General features: G+C 35.0%; 1 protein-coding gene across 1 annotated transcript in view; it reads left to right on the forward strand.

The window, feature by feature from the left end:
- SMAD2 (SMAD family member 2) overlaps nt 1-22,592 on the forward strand; it is a 97,367-nt gene that overhangs the window by 27,090 nt on the left and 47,685 nt on the right. The window lies entirely within an intron of this gene.

A 22,592-nucleotide genomic window follows, 5' to 3' on the forward strand; every position in this document is an offset into this window, starting at 1 on the left:
GATTTGATTGAATTGATTCATTCATTCCTTTTGCCTCATCATTTCATGTATATTCTGGATAATTTTTCTCTGATAACAATGTTAAAATATAATTGTTAACTAGGTAGATTTGATTTTATATTGCACAGTTTTTAGTGGAAGAATGGGGAAAATTGAGTTTATTTCACAACATTATAAACAAAGCTTTTCATATAGGGAAAATAATGCCCTTTAGTTCTAGTGATTTTTTATGTCTCTTGTTCAAGCCTGGTAACAGAGTTAATCCTTAGAGTTGGTGAAAGAATGAGTATATTATTGTATGGTGTTTGTGGGAGGAAGTATTTACATTTTTCAAGGAGAATTGGAAAAAAAATTTTTTTTAAGCTCACAGCCTTTCTTTTCTTTAAAAAAAAAGCTAGTCTGGTGATTGTCTTATCAGGAAAATAGAATTTTTTAAAAAATTTATTTAGAGTAGAAGAAGCCTTGTTCATATAGAGCAGTAGTTCCCAAACTTTTTTGGCCTACCGCCCCCTTTCCAGAAAAAATATTACTTAATGCCCCTTGTCACATACTATCACTGCCCCCTTACAGTTATTCACCGCCCCCAAATGCACCTCTGGCCATCACCACTCCCCTGGATTGCAGTGGCGCCCACTTTGGGAATCACTGATATAGAGGAAGGAAGACAGTAATAGTGCTTGAAAAGGAGTCTGACCAGGAAGGGGAGGAGAAAGAATAGAAGAAAAAAATACTTGAGAATGACATTAGTGACTTTAGGACTATTGAAAATGAAAACACGTAAGTAATTTCATTTTTTGTTATGAATTGAAGTTATATAATTTTAAGGTTTAAATAGTCTCTATTTAGGAATGTAGGTAAGCTTGGTAGATGTTAAAGAGATTTTTGCCTCAGAATTACTGAACTATCCTTCAAATGTTCCAAATCAGCTCATTTTTTTTATTTTTTATTTTCTCATTCTAGAACTTCAGCATAGTGGGTAGGTTGCAAGAAGGGGAAGGGAATCATGAAAGGAAAGGATGAAACCTCTTAAACTTCAGGGCATAAAGAATGAATTTGACATACTGCAAGAGAGAAATGAATCTGCTATGGTACAAACTAACCATGTATCCGTGGTTTTTACTGTTCCTCTCCTGACATCTTCCTCTATTCCTTCCTCAATCAAATTTGGGGAATTTATAGCAACTCTCTAAGGCTAATTTATAGAGAAAATGCTGACCTGTATTAAAGTAGAGGGAGTTGCCTTTACAGAAATCACAGATTTATCTAGTCTTTAATAGCTTCCTTAGAGCACTTTATACTTTCAAATAACTTTTTACTATAGTTTTCAATATTGTTTTGCAAATTTAAAAAATTTGCATTTATAGATGGAAACTGAATCCCATCAAGGCTTTAGACAGTTGATATTTTGACCAAGTCTACTGTTTTTTTTTTTTTTTTTTTTTTTTTTTTTTTTTTAATTTTAAACCCTTAACTTCTGTGTATTGACTTATAGGTGGAAGAGTGGTAAGGGTAGGCAATGGGGGTCAAGTGACTTGCCCAGGGTCACACAACTGGGAAGTGTCTGAGGCCGGATTTGAACCTAGGACCTCTCGTTTCTAGGCCTGGCTCTCAATCCACTGAGTTACCCAGCTGCCCCCTTAAGTCTACTGTTTTTTCCACTGCATTACAGTCTTCCTAGGTTGCTTATTGAAAATCAATATTTCAAGTATTTCTTGCTTAGTTTATATCATTAAGGATTTTTTCTCCATTAAAAAATAATTATTTTAATTGGCCTGTTTTTTACTTTAGAAATATTTTTGAAATCTGTCCATTTCAGTCTTTGGTCAATTCTGCATTTCTATCTCCTCATTATTTATTGAGTTTGTTTAGAATTTTTCTGAACTGTAATACTAGTTAACATTTATATATTAGGAGACTCCAGGAAGATGGACAAATAATACTTAGCAGATTGCTTGGCATGTAATAGGTACTTAATAAATGTTTATTGACTAATAGAACAAAGCTGTTTTGGTTTTTTTGTCTGGTTTTCTGTTACCAACAGTTTGTTTACTGGCTAAATTCATACCAATACCTCTTATACTCCCAGTTTCAATGATAATGAATTCACTTCTCCCTGCTTGAGCTTCTCCTTCTATTCTCTCATCTTGTACTGAAATTCTTATTTGTCTTGTGTCATACTCCTTTCTGTTGTCATCTCCAGAAACCCTATTATATTATTAACAAATTTCCTTTCATTTTATTACTCTTTGATTTTCATGAAGACCGATTATCTCTCAACACTGTATCCTTTAGCTACCCTTTCCAGTACTGTTTGCAGATCTCTTGTACCTTTTGACATATTTGTATTGGAGAGGGAATTGGCATACTCCTTCCCCATGCCATTTTCAAACCTTCCTTCTAGTGCTATCACTAAGCAACCTTGGTTGTTTTGAGGATAACTTTGCTCAAATATGTCACCCGTTCCAGATTCTGGTTGCAGTTACCTACTAGTCTCTGCTTGTTCTCTCTCCTTTTTCAAGGAATTTAGTTACCTGGCTCACAGTTTATCTTCCACTCCAATTTTCCTTTTAATTTTAATTAGTAATTTTTAATATCACCTCCATTTTCAAATATATATCTCCTTTCTGTTCAGAGAACCATCCCTTGTAACAGAAATTAAAAGAGGAGGAAAATAAAGTAGTCTCTTTGCTGCTTCGTTCTCCATATGGCACCTTCCAACTGAAGAAGACATGTCTCAAGATTCTTTCTGGTTTTCATCTTTATATTCTCTCTTGGGGTACTTATTAGGGTTTAATTATCATTTGTATTCACATTACTCTCAGTTCTACAAAGACAGCCAGTCTCTCTTGTCTATATATCCCCGGACCACCAGTTGCCTATTGAAATTTGAAATGGGTGTCCCATAGGCGTCCCAAACTCAACAAGTCTAAAGTAGAACTAATTTTTCTTCCATAGCTCACAGTTTATAACTTCCCTATATCAGTTGAGGGCAACATGCTTCTTCCATTGATCTGGATTCACAACCTTACAGTCATTCTAAATTCACTTCCCTCTGTATCCAATTAGGTCTTATTGATTCTATCTTCACAATCCTCTCACATTAGTTTATTCTCTTAAAGATATTAATGTTAATCCCTCATCACCTCTTACTTGGAATATCACAGTAGCCATGTCTTTGGACTCATTGACTTAAGTCTCTTCCCCTTTACTATCCATCTTCCCAGAGTGCCATAGTGATTTTTCTAAAGTATAACACTTTTCTTGTTTGATAAACTTTAGTGACTTCCTATTACAAATATAAACTTCTTTGATATTTAAAACCTTTCATAACCTGATTCCAATATACTATTCTAGTCTTATTCCACATTCTTTCTCTTCATCTACTCTAGTTCAGCCATACCAAGCATAAATCTCCATTTCTCATATAATTATCCTCTCTGCAGTTCTGGGCCTTTGCAGAAGCTGTTTCCTTCTCCATGAGGCTCTTATCTACCCTAGGGTACTACTTGGGGCAGTAGATAGATTTTTGGGCCTAGAGTCAGAAAGATCTGAATTTTTAATAGGACCCCAGATATTAGCTGTGTGACCTTGAGCTGATCACAATTCCTTAGTTTCAGTTTCTTCATCTATAAAATGGAGATGATAATAGAACCTATTTATTTTAAGGGTTACTGTGAGGCTATATATAAGATTATATTTGGAAAGCATAGTGCCATATACACAGTAGGTGCCTTTGTGCCATGTTTGTTGCCTTTCTTCTTTACCCATGCCTGGAATGCTTCTTAACTTCCTCTTAAAATCCTTAATTTCTATCAAAGCTTGGCTCCCAACAGTTGCAGGGGGGGGGTGCAGGGGAGCCTTCTCTCATTACCTTAAGCTATGAGTGCTTTTCCCCTCTTCATTCCCTGTTATCTTATATTTCTACATTTATTTTGTGTTTGCAAATATATATACATCATTCCTGATAAAATGTGAAATAGTTATGACAAGGACTGTTTCAAATTTTTCTTTGATCCCTTGGTTCTGGCACATAGTAGGAACTTAATAAATGACTACTAAGGTTTTCAAATCATTTTACAGCTGTTGTTTTATTTGATGCATATAGCATCTTTGTGTTGTAGGAACTCCAAGTATTCATAGCATTTTTAAAGTGTCAAGTGTGTGGGGGCAGCTGGGTAGCTCAGTGGATTGAGAGGCCTAGAGACAGGAGGTCCTAGGTTCAAATCTGGCCTCAGACACTTCCCAGCTGTGTGACCCTGGACAAGTCACTTGACCCCCATTGCCCACCCTTACTATTCTTCCACCTATGAGCCAATACACAGAAGTTAAGGGTTTTTTAAAGAAAAGAAAAGAAAAATAAAGTGTCAAGTGTGTGTCTGGCACTGTGCTAAGTACTTGGGGTATAGGAATTGCAAATCTAATGAAGGAGATAGCTTGCAAACAGTTATGTACAAACAAGATACATATATGATAAATTAGAGAGTGTCTGAAAGAACATCCTGAGATTAAGGAGAATGGGGAATATCTTTGAAAAGATAGGACTTTTAAACAATCACTATTGCAAATAATAGCAATATGGGAATAGGTCTTGATATATGTAAAACCTAGTGGAATTGTTTGTTGGCTATGGGGGGGGTCATGAAGCTTTGTAACCATGGGAAAATATTCTAAATTAATTAATGAAATAAATTAAAAACAAAAAGAAAAAAGATAGGACTTTCCTGAGACTTGAAGAAAGCCCTGGAAGCTATAAGGCTTTGATATGAGGAAAGAGATGGTTATAAGCATGGAGTTCAGACAGTGAAAATGCTTTGAGTTGGGCAGTTGGAGGGAAAGCACCCAGGTCAATGTCACTAGATCCTATTTCTCATCATAGGAGAGTGAGGTGTAAGAAGACTGGAAAGAGGTTAGGAAGGGACTAGAGCAGTAATGGCAAACCTTTTAGAGACCTTTGAGACCCAAGTGCCCAAACTACAAACCAGCCTTACTCTAGACAGGAGAGGGAGGAAGTGCTCGCATTGGGCTACTGGGCAGAGGGGTGGGTGATGAGAGAAATGTCTTCGTGCATGTGTGGAGAGGGGGAAGGGAGGGAGTAGCCTTCTCCAGCACACGTCATAGGTTCGCCAACATGGGACTAGGGTAATGAAGGGCTTTAACAGCTAAACAGAAGATGAATAATTGGTCTGGGAGGACATAGGGAGCCCTTGGATTTTTTGGAAAAGGAGGGAGTAAATTCAGATCCTGTGCTTGAAGGAAAATCAGTTTGACAGCTTACTGGAAGATAGATTTGTTTGGAGAGGAGATTGAGGCTTTTCCTGATGTGAAGTGGTGAGGACCTGAACCAAGATGATGGCAGTGTAAGAGAAGGAAACAGATGTATTGGAGAAATGTTATAAAGTTGGAAATGATAGAATTTGAAAACTTGATTGGATATGGGAGGTAAGAGAGAGTAAGGAGTTGAGGATGAAACCTAGGTTGTAAGGTTAGGTGATAGGAAATATAGTATGGTAGTTCATTTGAAAAGTAATAGGAAAGTTAAGTAGACAAGAAGATTTGGGAAGGAAAAGATATTCAGTTTTATAAATGAGGAAAAAGACTCAGTGAGGTTAGGTGACTTGCCCTTTGTTATTCACACTGTTAATGTGTTTCAGGATTAAAATACAAGTTTCTTCTAATTGCTAGTCTAGTACTTTCTGTGCTGTATGCTTTATAATAATGATAACAGTAATACTGATGATTGAGATAAATTTTTACTAATGTCCGAACGATTATTTCCTTAAGCACAGTCATTTTAAACATTGCAAGTTAATTGTATATTTAAAAAATGAACAGATTTTATATGTAAAATGGGGATAATAATGGCACCTACTTCCCAGGGTTGAGGATAGCATGAAGTAATATGTGAAGTGCTGCAAACCTCAAAGTTCTCTGTACATGTAATATTAGTAAATTTTATTTTCTATTATTGACCTAGTGGATTTTCAAAAACAGCCTCTAGTTTTCCCTTTTTTTATTAGATGGCTCCTATATGTTGATGAATCATTGAACGAAAACCAAAATAGAAATTTTAAATTACCATTAAATGCTTGGAGCAGTGAAATTTGAAAGGCAGGGCTAACTGAATATAGATGTAAACTTGTTGACAGGACAGGGGAACCTTTGCTGTCTGCAATTTCTTTTAGAAACACTAGAGTATAAATTATATACTGTAGACTCATATAGTTGGCTCGTTGAGTGTAGCAGTATAACGCTGAAATGAGAGTCAAGAGACTTATATTTTTTGTCTCTGTTCTCTCACTTAACTTGTTGGGTTATATTTAGCAAATTACAATTCCTTTCAGGCTCAATTTCCTAATATATAAAATGAGAAGGGTAGGAGAAGGTGATCTGAAACTTTTTCCAGCTCTATCCTGTGATTTTATTAATTGAAAAAAAATTTGATGTGATCTAACAAAATATGGTGAAATAATGACCTTTTTTTTAATTTGAAAAATTTTATTTAATTAATTTTAGAGTATTTTTCCATGTTCACATGATTCATGCTCTTTCCCTTCTCTCCTCCCACCCCCCTCCCATAGCCAACGAGCAGTTCCACTGGGTTTTACATGTGTCATTGATCAAGACCTATTATTGATATTTGCACTAGGGTGATCACTTAAGAGTCTACATCCCCAATTATATCCCCATCAACCCATGTGATCAAGTAGTTGTTTTTCTTCTGTGTTTCTACTGCCACAGTTCTTTCTCTGGATGCGGGAAGCGTTCTTTCTCATAAGTCCCTCAGAATTGTCCTGGGTCATTGCATTGCTTCTAGTACAGAAGTTCATTACATTCTATTGTGCCACAGTGTATCCATCTCTGTTATTAAGGTTCTCCTAGTTCTGCTCCTTTCTTTCTTTTTAACCCTTACCTTTTGTCTTAGAATCAGTACCGTGTATTGGTTCCAAGGCAGAAGAGTGGTGACGGCTAGGCAATGGAGGTTAAGTGACTTGCCCAGGTTCACACAGCAAGGAAGTGTCTGGGGATAGATTTGAACCCAGGACCTCCCATCTCAGGACCTGGCTCTCAATCCACTGAGCCACCTAGCTGCCCCTCTGGTTCTGCTCCTTTCACTCTGCATCATTTCCTGGAGGTCTTTCCAGTTTACATGGAATTCCTCCAGTTTATTATTCCTTTTAGCACAATAGTATTCCATCACCAACAATTACCACAATTTGTTTAGCCATTCCCCATGGACATTCGCTCATTTTCCAATTTTTTGCCATCACCAAGAGTGTGGCTGTAAATATTTTTGTACAAGCCTTTTCCCCTATCTCTTTGGGGTATAAACCCAGCAGTGGTATGGCTGGATCAAAAGGCAGGCAGTCTTTTAAAGCCCTTTGGGCACAGTTCCAAATTGCCATCCAGAATGATTGGATCAATTCACAACTCCACCAGCAGTGCATTAATGCCCCAATTTTGTCATATCCCCTCCAACATAATAATGAACTTTCAACATGATCTGAAATTTTGAGTTATTTGAATCTTGTATAATGATATTAAAGGCAATCTCAAATCTTCAAAGAGTGGCTAATTTAAAAATAGCCATGTTTGGCTCTGAAATGAGTTTGTGCTTATATTTGAAGATGGGTGTGACTGACCTAGAAATTTAATTTAAAATAATTCACATTGTGAAGAGTTCCAGAGGAGCTCACTTTTCTTATTAACAGGTTATAGAGAGTATTTTCATTTGAAGCTGTATTTGAGACCAGATGCTAATTATCTAGCTTGGAAGAAATATTTATTTCAAATCTTTTATTTGGGAATATCTTAGTTTAGCATTTCCAAGTTGGGTTGGATTTATACTTGTATGAAATCAGTTAATGAATTTATTGTTGAATTCATATAAATTACTTATGTTCATTGAATTGTGAACTTTTAATTTACTGGGGCTTTATATTAATTATATATGAGTGATGAGAAATTAGTAGGCGAAACTAGAGTGAAGCCCTAAAAGTGAATGGAATTAACACATACAGAATCAAAAATGTCATAGAGAGAGGTCAAGAAGAATGATGGCTGAAAAATGGCTTTTGTGTTTGGCACTTAAGGAAACCATGATCTTTGAGAAAATGATTCAGTAGAGCAAGTATATAGAGGCAGGAATTATCCTAATCTTTTTCCAAATCAGCCTAAGATTTGATTATAAAAATCACCAATGGAAATAATATCAAGGTTAACTTATTTCACACCTGGTTTAGAAGGTAATTACTGGCCATGTTCTTCAGAACTCTTTATTTTCCATTTTCTTTCTCTTTCAGGAGTTAATCCCCCCACCCTGTGTCGTCTCTGTCTATGTCTCTCAAAAAAAAAAAATCTTACCTTCTGTCTTAGAATCCATATTGTGTATTGGTACCAAGGCAGAAGAGCAGTAAGGGCTGAGCAAATTATGATTTAGTGACTTGCCCAGGGTCACATAGCAAGGAAATGTCTGAGCCAGATTTGAACTCAGGCCTGGCTTTCTATCCACTGAGCCACCTAATTGCTACCCTTTTTTTCTTTTTTTTTCATTTATTTTTGTCATGAATAGTGCTTAAACTAGTAAAAAACTTAAACTAAGATTTGCTTTTAAAAAAGTTATTTACATTCTGAATTAAGACTTTGAACAAATTGTTCATCTAAGACCGAGAAGATAACTACTTAGGAATACTATTGCTGTATAGCTTATTGTTTCTTATAGCATTTGTATGTTTTGCACAATTAGTATGGACATATAAGTGATTCATTAATCTTTGAAGGGAGTGGTCTCAACACCAAATTTTCACTTTATAAGACTTAAAAGGTCATTAATTTGGAGCTACTGTTTGCTCTTCACAATGGTGATTATAAATTTTATTCGTTAAAGTGATAAGCAAATACTGGAGATCCTCTTTAAAGATAGAAACTTGTGATAGGACCTTAAATACAATTTTTCAGTTTGATACTTAAGAGATTTTAAGAGATCACCTAGTCTATCTGCTTCCAGGAAGCCAGGCCAGACAAAATGAGTGTCAATTCTATTCTTAAAACACCCTGGCTAGGGAATTTCCACTGCCCTCTGTTCTAATTTGGGATAGCTCTAATATTTCAGTTGTGTTCAAAGGTATGGATACCTTTTTAGGTAATGACTGTTTTTAGGGAGTCATTATTTTTTGAAATGGGAATTGACCCAGAACACTTTAAATGCTTAAGTTACTTTAATAGCATAACATTTTCTATTTGATTTCTGGCTTTTATTCTAATTCCTTTTAACCCAGCTATTTATGGCTAAGAATGGTCTGTTGCCAACATGGTCGATGCTAAAAGTTTCTATCAGTGTTTTATCCTTAATATTTGAAAAATTTTGATTTTGAAAATATAATTCTATCAACTGGGTTTATAAGTGGGTACCTTATCAAAACATTTTCTCAGCAACTTATTCTGTGTAAAGCACTGTAGGGGATAGATAGAGATATTTACAGTTTAGAAAAAAATCTTGAGATTTTTCACTTGGCCTCTCATCTTTTGGAAATAGATATCCTGTTAAAATGTTCCCTGACTGGGAGTGTCATTCAGTTTCATCTTTAACACTTCAAGGAAGAATTGATATTTGAACTTAGATAAAACTAATATTAGAGTCATTTATAATGAACTTAAAAATGCCTCCTTGAAACAACAGTCCCAGACTTTTGGTTTTGGAATGGACTTTAGTGTCCTTATCTAGTCTTACCTAATCAAAAAAAAAAAAAAGAATCCTCCCAAGTCAAAATCCATCTCTGCCTGAAAACCTCTAATCAGGGGGAACCCACTACCTCCTTATATATAGCCCATTCCATTTCTGGATAGCTCTCATTGTTAAGCTTTTCCTGACACCAAATTTTTCCTAAATAATAACTTCTTTTCATTTAGTTGCTTCTAATTCTTCCTGTTAGACTGAAAATAATCAGGTCTCTTTTACCTGAAAACTTCAAAATAAGATAAAAATTATTTCAAATTTTATATAACCAAACAATGCAAGCATTTTCATATACAAAGAAAAAGAAGATAGCACACAAGTAAGATCATAGATTTTCTATATATTTAGCTTACTTTTCTTCATATCTACATAAAAAAATCCTGTCCACAAGTGTCCCAGTCCCTCTCCATCCTTCCCTCACATCACAGAAGATATCTTCAGGGAGACCAACATGTATGTATAAATTGAGTTTTTCGTGTTTGACCTTTCTAGTAATTTTCTGGAGGTAACACTCACGGTTTATTTTTCTAGCATTCTGTGGCTGTATATAATGTTCTGGTTCTACTCATTTCACTATTGCATTATCTCATGCGGTTCTTTCCAAGTTTTCAAAAAAATTAGTCTACTCATTATTTCATTATTTCTTATGGCATAGTAGTATTCCATCACAGTCATATACCATGTTCAGTCATTCCCCAGTTTCCAATTCATTGCTACCACATAAAGAGCTGTTATAAATATTTTGGAACACAGGGGTTCCTTTTCTTTTTCCCTGATTTCCTTGGGATACAGAGCCAATAATGATATTGCTGGGTCTAAGAATATATACACAGTTTTATTATTCTGGGTGTAATTCTAAATTGCTCTTCACAATGATTGTATCAGTTCACAGTTTCACCAACAGTACATTAGTGTTCCCATTTTTCCACATCCCCTCCATTTGTCATTTTACTCTTTTGTCACTTTAGCCAGTTTGATGGCTGTGAGGTGATATCTTAGAATTGTTTTGGTTTGCATTTCTCTGATCATTAGTGGGTTTAGAGAATTTTTTCTTATACTTATATATAGGCTTTAATTTCTTCTGAAATTTGTGTGTTCATTTCTGAAATCTGTTCATACCTTTTGCCCATTTGTCAATTGGAGGATGGCTTTTATTATAAATTTGACAAAATTCTCTATGTATTTTAGATATATAGGTGAGGTTATTAAACTTCAGACACTTTTGGAAACTGTGTCCAAAAGTTCCTTGTATCTTGTTATTTGTGAGGTAAAAACCAGCAGGCTGTGGACAGTTGTGAAGTTTTTACCTCAGGGCCATGCGTAGTAATGAACTGACTTTGGAAACTTTTTTCTGTCACTAAGGGGATTTCTACCTACTACTACCCACCATCTGACACTGCAAGGTGACATTTCAGTCCTGGAAACCCAGGCTACACTGCTCTCCTTATTCTAACTAAAATCCAAATTCTTCTAACTAAATAACTTATAACTAATATCCTTATATATATCTTACTTAAAGTAGGTCTCCAACAATGATAAAATTTCAGTATTAGCCAGTCAGAGTTGCCCTGACTGAGGCTTAGCCTAAGGCCTGCCCACAATCTGGGTTAAAAATCAGAGGAAAAGATCTTTTTTCTTCTGTTAAGTTTAACACTTATCATGAAGTCATTTCTCTCTCTAAAAGCCATCACTCCAGGTTATTTCCAAAGGGTTTAGAGGAAAAGTCTCACACAGGATTTTGAACAGCTCTGTCTTAGAGCCAGGCTCAGTCCCAAAACTGCAGAGAAACTCCTCAGAATTTTAGAGCTCCAAGTAGCAGTTAAAAAAAAACACAACCATCTGAGGATTCCAAAAGAATCTCCTGCTTCCCATTCTGACCTGGCTTGAGACCTTGACAGAATTGTATCTCCTACCGCTCAGCTTATCAGAACTTGTTACCAATCCAATAATATTCCTAATAGATAGGAGACCAGGATTGGAGAAATTCTCTAAAAATTTTTCTAAAAATTTTAAATTTCCTTTTAATCTTAGCAGCATTTGTTTTATTTGTGCAAACCCTTTTAAATTTAACATTCAAAATTATCCATTTTACATTTCACAGTATTCTCCATCTCTTGTTGACTCAAATTCCACTCCTATTCATAAATCTGATAGGCAGTATGTTCCCTTATGTATTTTCTTTTATGTCTTGCTCAAGTATTCATTTTGATTTTATCTTAATGAATGGTGTAAGATATTGGTTGATACCTAATTTCTGTCAAACTAGCTTCCAGTTATCCCAGCAATTTTTACCAAATAGTGATTTCTTATCCCCAAAACATGGATCTTTGATTTTGTCAAATAAAAGATAACTATATCTCTTACTGTACTTTGTTTTATGTTGGCTCTGTTTCAGTGATTTACTTTTTTATTTCTTGGCCAGGACCAGACAGTTTTGAACATTACTGCTTCACAGTACAATTTAAAATCTGGTACTGTTAGATCTCTTCCCTTTATGTTTTTTTTTTTTCCATTTTGATATTCTTAACTTTTCAAATCTTAAAGACATTTCTTTAGTATATCTTCTTTCCTTCTATCCTTCATATGTGACATGACTTCAGGACTCTTAACCATTTTTATTGTACTTTGGATCATTTCTAGCTTATTATTGTCCAGGTTTTGGAGAATTGGACAAGAATGAAAATGGAAAAAAATCCATAAATTGTGGATCCCAGAATTGAACACAGTATTTAATATGATCATATCCGGGCGGAGTACAAAGAGACTAATACCTCCCTATTCCCGAAATCTATGCCATTCTTAATGCAAGCCAAGATGGTATATAAGCATTTTTAGCTGTTCTGTCACACTGCTGACTAATAAGAGTTTGCAGTTCATTAAACATCCAGATCTTTTTTCAGACAATACTGTCCTTTTCTTTCTTGTTCTGTATTTTTTAACCCATACGTAAGACATAATCCAAATGTAATTTATCTCTAATGAAGTCCATCTTTTTAGATTGTCTAGTCCTTAAGCATGTGATGTTTTTGGATCCTTTGTCATCAATGGATGGAAGTAACTAAAAAAGCACATGTTGTGGGGGATGAGGGGAATGGCAATTTGACAGCTTAATGTCAGGAAAACCTCTAGCTGTTATATAGGACTATTCCAGAGAGGTATAGGTTGCCTAGTGAGGTCTTTAAACAGATTCTGGAAGACCTGACCAATTTGTCAAATAAATTGTAGTGGGGATTCTTATTTGTGTGTGTGGGTGTTGGAGCAGATGGCCAGTGAGTGAAGTCGCTTCCATCTTTATTAACTATTTCACTTTTTATCAGCTGCCGATTTGTAGATCATGTCATCTCTGACTTTATCCTCACTATTGATAAAAAAAATGTTAAACAGCATAGAGCCACACATCCCAGTAAGCAAAACATCGGAGATCTCCTGCCAAGTTAACATTGAATCCTTAATGACTCCTGAGTCATTCAACTAATTTTGGATCCATCTAATTGTATTATCACATTTTACTACATATTTCATATCATGAGATAACTCTTTTCAGATGATTTACTAAAACCTATATAAAATTATAACTCCAGAATTCCTCTGATATACTAGTTTATTAACTCTTTAAGAAAGGAAGTAAAGTTAATTTGGCATGACCTATTCTTGTTGAAACCATGCTGACTTTTGATTAATCATTGCTTTCTTCTCTAGCTGTTCACCAACTACTTCGTTAGTGATCTATAATTTTCTTGGAAATAAAAGTAAAGCTTTTTTTTGTTTGCAGATTATTTCTCTTTTCTCTTCTCTTCTCTTCTTTTCTCTTCTTTTCCTTTCCCTTTTCCTTTTTCTTTTTGAACACTTGCTCTGTTTCTAATCAGTCAGTGAACATTTTTTAAGTGCCTGCTATGGGCCAGGCACTGTATTAAGAGAATTCTCAGTGAATGTTCTCAATTTTCTTGGTAAAATATGAGGGAAGGTTCTCAGGGGAGAGTAAAGGGATAAGGGGCCATGGGAAATTTGAGGAGGGATAAAAAAAGGTTTAGAAGAGCCACTGTGGTGAATGGGGTGAATTAATCAGGAGAGTGTAAAAGGACTGCCTTGCAGCAATGAGGGCCCAGTTGAGATTAGGTAATATAAATTTGTAGTAGATCCACTCCACAAAGTTTCATGATTTTTTTTTTCCTTCCTTTTCTCAGGACATATGCATAATATCCAAGACCTGAAATCTGGCAGGTTAAGATAGCAATATTAAAGAAAAAGGGACTCCCATCTCTCCTATTTCCCATGATCATTCAGGTACTGTTGTCAGTGACTTAGCAATGACATGTCAAGAGTGACAATGTGTATGTTTTCTCATTTTTTGCCAGACTTTTCTATTTTTTCCTCTTCTGGTTAAACCAGAATTTAGGAATTTGACATTTATTAATTCATTTAATCCTTATGATAGTCTATAACATATTAACTCCCTATTAACCATGTCCCCATTCGTTTCTAGTAAAGTTCATTATCTTTGATAGAGCAAAAAGAAAAGCACATTAAGAACTCAGCACTCCTGGTTCTCTTTATTGTCAGTTATTATTGTCACATCCACTACAGAACTGTCATCTTCACCATTCTTTGATTCTCCTTTCACTCAATACTTAGCTACAACACAATACAGTAGCTAGAAAACTATTGTTTGTTCTCCTTAGCCTCCTTCACTAGCCTTGCCTCATTCTTATCTTTAATATTTCCTATTTTTACAGAATCATTCCATATTCTTGTGTTCATTACTCTGTATCTTCTTTTGTCCCCTGACATAAATACTTAACTAGCAGATCATAAAAATGATACATAGATGACCTAGATTTTAGCAAAGCATTTGATAAAGTATCTCTTATGAGTATTGTTGGTGAGTTCCCTTTGTGATTTTACTTTCTAGAACTCCTTAAGAATATGTTTAGTACTTACACCTCTTTTTTCTCTAGACCAGTGATGGGTCCCCTGATATTTTCTATCTGGCAGCAGGACATTATTCCTAATCTGACAAATACAATGAGTAGGATACAATAAAATGAAACTTCAAAAGTGTTGCCTTAGAAACAGACTGACAGATGAGCTTTTCCTTTCCTTTGGCCCCCTCTTTTAAAAAGTTTGCCCATCACTGCTGTAGACTAAACCAACACTCTTCATTTCCTTTAATTATGCTTAGTAATATGTTTATGTATGTTTATGTCTAGTTTTCTCCACATACCCCTTAATCCACTTAATCTACTACCTCCCCCAATAATTACTGATGCTGTAAAGTACTTCATTTTGGCAATGTCCCCCCACCCTTTTAAAAAAAGTGTAAGGCCCAAATCGAAAACAGTAACTTCATGTGGTTTGGCCAGTATGATGTGACTTACCTCTTATATTAATGCACCTGGAGTATCTTTTTCAGTAGCTGATTTATATTATTAGTTTATTTATCACTTAGACTTAATGCCCATCTGGATCTTTTCTATTTCATATAGTTGACCTTTTGGCTCTACGCAGAAGCCCAAAAGGTCCATTTTGCATACATTACATTTTTCTTGTTCATTTTGATCAAATGATCAAATGAAATTTTATTTTATTGGGTCAAGATTTTTAAAATTTCCAATCTGTTCCTGCCATATCTGTCTTTAGAAGACACTTACTACAATCTTAAAAGCCATTATCTGATTCACTATGGAGAGATTTAGGGAGTCTTTATGGAGGATTTGGTGCTTAAGATGAGCCTTGAAGGAAGATGAAGATTTTGGTAAGTAAATGTGAGGAGGAGGGAAGTTATATTGCATAGATGTATGGAGGAGGAAAACTCCTCTTTTGAAGATGTGGGGGAAAGACATGGTTGCTGTGTATTGACATTAGCTAGTAATCTAGTGTGGCTAGTTAGAGAGTATGTGAAAAGAAATAATATGAAATAAATCTGGAACCAAATTATAGAGAGTTTTAAATGTCGGACTGAAGGGTCTGTTTTATCTTTTAGCATTAAAAGATGAAGCACTATATGTTCAGACCTGTTCTTAGATTAATTTGGCAGGTATGGAAGATGGATTGGGTAGAGACTGGAACTCAGAAGTGTAATTAGGGGATTAATAATAATAATAATAATAATAATAATAATAATAACTGCCATTTGTAGAGTGTTTAAAGTTTTGTAACTTTTTTTTTAACCCATTTGATTCTTTACAATATTCAAGAATTTATGAGGGTCAGAACTAGGAAGACCCACTGAGACTAATGCAATAGAAGTTCATTTGAGAGAGATTGAAGATCTCAATTAGAGGTTTAATAATTAAAATTAATCTTGGAGACAAATTAAATACCATGTAAATAGAGAGGAGACAAACAGATGGGAGGGATGCTGTGGAAGTTAGACAACACTTGATAATTGATTAGATATGTGGAGGAGTTGAGTATGACTCTGAGATTGCCAACTTGGGTGGGACGAGTTTGGGAAGAAAGGTAATTATGTTTTGGACTTGTTGAGTTGGTAATATAACTAGTATCAGACTTGGGATTTGTACTCAGTTCTTACTGTTTCCAAGGCCAACAATCTATCTTTTCTCTTAGCATGCTTTATGCCATCTTTTAGATTTGATTTTGGTGGTTAAATGTGGGAAATGTGCATTGCTTTGTATTGCATTTTTTCTATATCCATTTAAATAAATTATTTCACATTTCATTTCCCAGATATACTCCCCCAACCATAAACTCTTGAGCCTTCCTTTATAACAAAAGAAGATGGTTAATTAGAAATAATTGGGTAAAATATCTGCTTCTGTCAGTATATTCAACATTAAAACACACTTAAACTCTTCTTAAGTGCACTTGGATCAAGATTCCAAGTTTTAAAAGAGTATAACATTTGTTTCATTTATTTGTTTGTTTGTTTTAAACCCTTACCTTCAGTCTTGGAGTCAATACTGTGTGACTTGCCCAAGGTCACACAGCTGGGAAGTGTCTGAGGTCAGATTTAAACCTAGGACCTCCCATCTCTGGGCCTGGCTCTCAAACCACTGAGCGACCCAGCTGCCCCCTACAACAAACATTTGTACTACAGGTGAACAATAATTGTATTACTTAATCTGAATGTTTCAGTGATACCAAAGGTGTTTGTTTTTTTTTTTTAAGACTACTTACCGTTTGCTGTATATTTTTTAACTTACTTGTGAAAAAGCCAAATATATTTCATGTGTTTTCATATGTGTTTGGGGGGGTGTATACATGGATGCATGCATGCAGTTTCTCAATTTAGTATTTTTTGTTTGTCAGTCTTTTCTAATTTTTCCTTCCTGGTTAAACTGGAATTTGAGAATTTAGAACAGCCTATTATAGAAGAAATTTCTATGATTAAAATGTTTTTCCTCCCATATCATACATCTAAGCAAAAATTTTTTTCTCTGTTTTGACATTAAAATTTTTTTAAACTAGTAAGACTACTAGTACTATAATCTTAATTTTATTCTTCCTTTTTATAAATGTTACTTATTACCACAAGTCCTGATCCTGAGGAGACTGTTTTGTGCACTTGCAAAATACAAATTCCTTCTCATTATATATATATATGTACATTTTCTTCCTTTGTTTCTGGTTTAGACAGTAGCATAACTCATTTGGTGATACTTTACAATTGACTTTAATGTTGAGTTACAGGTTTGAAACATTAAAATAGTTTATTAGGCATTAGTTGGTGGTATGAAGTAATAATAGCAATAAAAATGGAAGAACTTGACTGGCTACTTTCTTAGTCTGTCACTTACATAAACTAAATCAATTTTCGTGAAGTGTCCTTGTTTAATTGTTCTCCAGGGAAGAGGCATTTGCAGAGAAACGGTGACTAGCTGAAGGTTTTCTTCTTGGTATTTGCTTCACATGAATTTCTACCTTCCTTGTGAGTTTTACTGCCAAAGGAGGAAGAAAAGAAAGATGAAAACAAATGGGAGAGAGGGAGGTCAAATAACTCTTTATTCTTCCAAAGTGGGCTTTTTGAGGGGTCAGGATAGTGTTGGAGGAAAAGAATCTGGGAAAGGAAGAAACTCAAAATAATATTCCTTTGACTTACATTTTCATTCCTTAGTTGACTATCATTACTATATACTCTACCATTTCCCTAATTAAGCTGACAACAAAAGTGGCAGAGCATAAGTACAAACCTCCCTCTAGAAGGTTGTGGAACAGAGCTTTGGTATTTATAATCGATGACAATAGACCTGTTCAGTTTAAACTGGACTGGTTTTGAATATCAAGTGAGGATAACATTCTTCTGCTGGTCCGTTTGGTTCTTTGTTGGTGTCCAGGGTTAGTGACCATTTACTTCTAAGGACTTCTCTCTACCAGCTTAATATTTTTAGCTGTAATCTTTAGCATTTGATGTTACTACAAGAGAATGTTGACATAGTTCATTCTTGCAAGTTTAAAGTCATAGTGTTGAGATCTATCTTGAAGAATTACAAAATTTTAATAGGTGAAGATTGGTTTTTAAATATTGGGGAGAGAGGTTTCTAAATATAGGCAATGGTATAAGCAAAGACCCAGAAGTAGGGAAAATGAAGGACATATATTGATTAATTTAGTGTAGTTCACATTATTTGCTCTGTATTTATATATCTTTTATGAGATCTGGTAAGATACTTTTGAAACTGTGATCAATTGTAATACTGAAGAAATACAAATGACTTGTATCTTTGAAAGGAAAACAAGCAATCCTGAAAAGCTCTTTTCTTCAAAGCATTGTCATATTTTCAAGCATTTCAACCAGTACTTATTGCTTTGGGAAATGGGATGGATGATGGCATATAGCAGTAAAATAATGGAATAAGAAGAGTAAATGGAAGATATATGTATTAAAGCATTATACTTATTAGAACATTATATGATGGTTATTCAAAGGGTAACCTCAAAGGGTTTTTATACTTTGAACATCTTGAACTAGAATATTTTCTGTTGAATTTTTGCTACTTTTTTTTTTTTCCATCGAGTATTAACTGCTGTATTCTCGATGTCTTTAATTGTTATTAACTTAGGGTAGTAGTATTTTTTCATCCTAAAAATTTAGTATTAAAAGACTCCTTTATAACAGACTATCATTATGCATTATAGTATAATTTCTATCATGATCAAATTAAAGGGTCTTTAATTATTTTATTTATCTTTGATAATAATTCTTTGAAAATCTCGGGGTTTTTTAAAGATCTGCAGTGAGTCAAAACATTTTTATCAATCTTTTTTTAAAGTATGTGCTCTAAATTAAATTTTTATCTTGCTCATGTCTGAGTTTGTTGCTGTTTTTTTTAATAATATTTTCTGGGGGAAGTTGGATGACTCATTAGATTGAGAGCCAAGCCTGCAGATGGGTGGTCCTAGGCTCAAATCTGGCCTCACTTACTTCCTCACTGTGTGACCCTGGGCCAGTCACTTAATCCCCATTGACTAGCCCTTGTCACTCTTCTGCCTTAGAACCAATACACAGTATTTACTCCAAGACAGAAGGTAAGGGTTTAAAAAAGAGTATTTTCTTTCCTAATCAGTCAGCAAGCATTAATTAAGCACTGATTGTGAACTGAGTACCATGCTAAGGCAAAAAGTAACTATAATTTTTGCTCCCAAGGAATTAAAGATGGATTGGGACCAGGTATTTAAAGGCTTTTAAATGCCAGATAGAATTTATATTTTATTCAAGAACCAAAAAGAACCACTGGAATTTACTGAATTAAGGGAGTGACATAGTGAGGTCTACTCTTCAGGAACCTCAATAAGGTACCTGTGTGGAAGCTATATTGGTGTGGAAGCTGAATTGGTGCGGAGAGAGATTTGAAACATGGAGATGAATTAGGAGGCCATTGCAATAGTAGTTCAGGCAAGAAGCAAAGATATAAATAAATTGGTGACTTTAAGGGACTGTGAAATATCTTATTGAAGTAGAAGCTGTGTTTTTTATGTCAGGTTAGAAAGAGTAGTTCAGGATAATTCTAAGGTTATTAACTGGTTTGAGAGGATTCTTGGAGCTGTTTCAGTTTTAGCTACTACTATTAAGCTACCGTCTTGGCTCCACCCCCAGGTAACGAACTTTGGAGATCAGAAGAATGGTTGTGCTCTTGACAAATGGAGACATTCAATAAAGGGACATTTTTCATGTGTGTGTGTGTGTCTGTGTGACTTGAAAATCTTTAATTAATTTGGGATATTTTCTCATGATTCATGTTCTTTTCCTCCTTTCCTCCCTCCCCACTCCCACAGACAACACACAATTCCACTGGGTTTTATATGTGTCAATGATCAAGACCTATTTCCATATTATTAATATTTGCATTAAGGTGATCGTTTAGAGCCCTGGTGGTGAACATATGACACACGTGTCAGCATTGACACATGTAGCCATTCTAGATGACACACAGCTGCATACAGAGAAGTATGGGGCCACATGCCGAGGATGAAACATTTGCTGTAGTGTAGTGTAGACATTCTGTGCTGGAGGTCTGTAGGCCAAAACAACAAAGAAGTCAATAAGCAGGTAAGTTAAATAGTTTTTTGGTTTATTAAATATAGTCACATATTACAATTATGTATTTTTATTATTTAAACTATAAATACTGTGAACTTATGGGGTTTTTTATCAAAGTGACACACCTCCCGAGTTATGCTTGGTTTTTTGGTGAATTTTGACACACCAAGCTCAAAAAGTTGCCCATCACTGGTTTAGAGTCTACATTTCCAATCATATCCCCATCTACCCATGTGATCAAGCAGTTGTTTTTCTTCTGTCTTTCTACTGCCACAGTTCTTTCTCTGGATGTGGATAGCGTTCTTTCTCATAAATCCCTCAGAATTGTCCTGGATCTCTACAAGCATTGCTGCTTGTAGAGAAGTCCATTACATTCGATTGTGCCACAGTGTATCTGTGTTATTAAAGTTCTCCTGGTTCTGCTCCTTTCATTCTGCATCAATTCCTGGAGGTCTTTCCAGTTCATTATTCCTTTTAGCACAATAGTCCATCAACAACAGATACCATAACTTGTTTAGCCATTCCCCAATTGAAGAGCATCTGCTCATTTTCCAATTTTTTATCACCGCAAAGAACGCAGCTATAAATATTTTTGTACAAATCTTTTTTCCTTATTTTCTTTTTGGGGTATAAACTCAGCAGTGGTATGGCTGGATCAAAAGGCAGATAGTCTTTTAAAACCCTTTGGGCATAGTTCCAAATTGCTATCCAGAATGGTTGGACCAATTGACAACTCCACCAGCAATGCATTAATTAGATTTTTCTAATTTGAGTTTTGTTTGGAAAATATTGAATTTGAATGAGTTTTGTTTGGAAAATATTGAATTTGAAATGTCTCACATATATAATTGGGGATGAGAGGCCCCAATTAGTTGGATATAGATCTGAGTCAACTGCATTAGGCGGCTAGGTGGGATAGTGCATACAGTGACATGCTTGGAGTCGCGAAAACTTCAGTTTAAATGTGGCTTCAGACTAACTGTGTGACCCTGGACAAATCACATATCCTTGTTTGCCTCACTTTCCTCATCTGTAAAATGAGCTGGAGAAGGAAATGGCAAACCTCTGGTGTTTACCAAGAAAACCATATGGGAGCACAAAAAATTGGGAAACATATTTGAAAACTACAGTATCTGCATAGAGATGAAAAAGTTGATGACAATTTCAAGAGGTGTAGAAAGAGTATAAAAAGTATAGAAAGAAGAAAAAAAGAAACATCCAAAAGAACCAAATCTTTGAGTATACCTACACTTAGAGGCCATGATGAGGATAATGATTCATCAAAGGGAACTGAAAAAGAGCAGCCAGGGAAGAAGCAGTTCAGAAGGAGATAGTAAAGCTATAGAGGGGTCAAGAAGGATAAAGACTTATAAAAGATTATCAGATTTGGCACTTAAAGATAATTGATAATCTTGGAAAGGGCAGTTTCAGTTAAATGATGAGCTATACATTATTGGGGAATGGCTAAACAAATTATGGTATCAGATGTAATGGGATATTATTGTACCACAAGAAATGACAAAATAGATCATTTGGAAGGAAATTGAAAAGAACTTTTTGAATGATGAAGGGTGAAGTGATCAGAGCTAGAAAAACAATTTATATAATGACAATAAAATTATAGAGAAAAACAACCTTGAAATACTTGAGAAGAACTTTGATCAGTGCAGTGGTAAAACCATGAAGCTGGGAGGACTGAAGATAATACCACCCACCTCTTTCCAGGGAGGTAATGGATTTAAAATGCAGAAATGAGACATATTTTTGCACATGGCCAGTGTGGGAATATATTTTTACTGGACTATGTAAATTTAGTATGAGTTAAAACATATGATAGCTGGGTGGGCACACAGAATAAAAGGGAAAAATAATAAATGCTTGGAAAGATATATATTTTTTAAGATAAAAATATTTGGAGATATTCTACATGTTAATTGTGGTTACTTAGTACTTATATGGTATTATCTTTGTCTAGTCACTATTTGCCTATCTTCTGATTTTAAAAAAAGTACATTCTGGGCTTTGAGGAACTTAAATGGTCGTCTTTGGTAGTGTCACAATTCTGTTAGCTTTGTTATTTCAAATGAGAATTGAAAGCAAACAGTCATTGGGGGTATTTTGGCTGTGGTTTATTGACTATTTCTGAAGGATTGCTTGGGCTTTTAAGGCTCTTCTGGATCCCTAGAGGCCTACATTTACATACTAATATCAGTCTTACTCAAGCAACTCAACAAGTTTGTAGTCAAAGAATGTCAACCAAAAAATTATGTCTCTAAATATCCCAGTTCTGTTAAGTTATATATTACATACAATTCACAATGATGAATAAGTTCACCAAAATCCCTTCTGCAAGTCTTAAAA

The sequence above is a fragment of the Gracilinanus agilis genome, chromosome 1 (assembly GCF_016433145.1).
Source record: "Gracilinanus agilis isolate LMUSP501 chromosome 1, AgileGrace, whole genome shotgun sequence".
Classification (NCBI taxonomy): domain Eukaryota; kingdom Metazoa; phylum Chordata; class Mammalia; order Didelphimorphia; family Didelphidae; genus Gracilinanus; species Gracilinanus agilis.